The sequence below is a fragment of the Poromitra crassiceps genome (genome assembly GCF_964638095.1).
Source record: "Poromitra crassiceps genome assembly, chromosome: 15".
Taxonomy (NCBI): Eukaryota; Metazoa; Chordata; class Actinopteri; order Beryciformes; family Melamphaidae; genus Poromitra; species Poromitra crassiceps.
The window spans coordinates 4291921-4294420 of record NC_139634.1 but is presented as its reverse complement, the minus strand read 5'-3'; positions in this window follow the sequence as shown (position 1 = coordinate 4294420).

Sequence of the window (2500 nt, the reverse complement as noted above, 5' to 3'; positions counted from 1 at the left end):
TACAGTGTTCATAACATTACTGTGATTAAACTATGTTTACCTGCAGTGAATACAGTGTTCATGACATTACTGTGATTAAACTATGTTTACCTGGCTGCAGTGAATACAGTGTTCATAACATTACTGTGATTAAACTATGTTTACCTGCAGTGAATACAGTGTTCATAACATTACTGTGATTAAACTATGTTTACCTGGAGTGAATACAGTGTTCATGACATTACTGTGATCAAACTATGTTTACCTGCAGTGAATACAGTGTTCATAACATTACTGTGATTAAACTATGTTTACCTGCAGTGAATACAGTGTTCATGACATTACTGTGATTAAACTATGTTTACCTGCAGTGAATACAGTGTTCATAACATTACTGTGATTAAACTATGTTTACCTGCAGTGAATACAGTGTTCATGACATTACTGTGATTAAACTATGTTTACCTGCAGTGAATACAGTGTTCATGACATTACTGTGATTAAACTATGTTTACCTGCAGTGAATACAGTGTTCATGACATTACTGTGATTAAACTATGTTTACCTGGAGTGAATACAGTGTTCATGACATTACTGTGATTAAACTATGTTTACCTGCAGTGAATACAGTGTTCATAACATTACTGTGATTAAACTATGTTTACCTGGCTGCAGTGAATACAGTGTTCATGACATTACTGTGATTAAACTATGTTTACCTGGAGTGAATACAGTGTTCATAACATTACTGTGATTAAACTATGTTTACCTGCAGTGAATACAGTGTTCATAACATTACTGTGATTAAACTATGTTTACCTGGAGTGAATACAGTGTTCATGACATTACTGTGATTAAACTATGTTTACCTGCAGTGAATACAGTGTTCATAACATTACTGTGATTAAACTATGTTTACCTGCAGTGAATACAGTGTTCATGACATTACTGTGATTAAACTATGTTTACCTGGAGTGAATACAGTGTTCATAACATTACTGTGATTAAACTATGTTTACCTGGAGTGAATACAGTGTTCATGACATTACTGTGATCAAACTATGTTTACCTGCAATCTTTCCTATTTCATATTAGCAATGTTCCTTCATATTCTCTCCCATGTGCTTTTGTTGCTTCTGTGTCATTTATCCAGTTATGTTGCACAAGTGAGCCAGAAGACTCATGCTGCCATGTCCAAACAACACACCAATAATACAACTAAATATGAACTCACATTATTATTACTGTGAATATGAGCTTAATCAAAGCATTATGAAATGGAGGTGTTTACCTCAACAGGAGGTTCCACATATACACTCATTAATGTTGAATGATTGCTGTGGATGTAATCATAATACAGTATGATATAATCAAGCTAAACACACTGTGGATGTAATCATAATACAGTATGATATAATCAAGCTAAACACACTGTGGATGTAATCATAATACAGTATGATATAATCAAGCTAAACACACTGTGGATGTAATCATAATACAGTATGATATAATCAAGCTAAACACACTGTGGATGTAATCATAATACAGTATGATATAATCAAGCTAAACACACTGTGGATGTAATCATAATACAGTATGATATAATCAAGCTAAACACACTGTGGATGTAATCATAATACAGTATGATATAATCAAGCTAAACACACTGTGGATGTAATCATAATACAGTATGATATAATCAAGCTAAACACACTGTGGATGTAATCATAATACAGTATGATATAATCAAGCTAAACACACTGTGGATGTAATCATAATACAGTATGATATAATCAAGCTAAACACACTGTGGATGTAATCATAATACAGTATGATATAATCAAGCTAAACACACTGTGGATGTAATCATAATACAGTATGATATAATCAAGCTAAACACACTGTGGATGTAATCATAATACAGTATGATATAATCAAGCTAAACACACTGTGGATGTAATCATAATACAGTATGATATAATCAAGCTAAACACACTGTGGATGTAATCATAATACAGTATGATATAATCAAGCTAAACACACTGTGGATGTAATCATAATACAGTATGATATAATCAAGCTAAACACACTGTGGATGTAATCATAATACAGTATGATATAATCAAGCTAAACACACTGTGGATGTAATCATAATACAGTATGATATAATCAAGCTAAACACACTGTGGATGTAATCATAATACAGTATGATATAATCAAGCTAAACACACTGTGGATGTAATCATAATACAGTATGATATAATCAAGCTAAACACACTGTGGATGTAATCATAATACAGTATGATATAATCAAGCTAAACACACTGTGGATGTAATCATAATACAGTATGATATAATCAAGCTAAACACACTGTGGATGTAATCATAATACAGTATGATATAATCAAGCTAAACACACTGTGGATGTAATCATAATACAGTATGATATAATCAAGCTAAACACACTGTGGATGTAATCATAATACAGTATGATATAATCAAGCTAAACACACTGTGGATG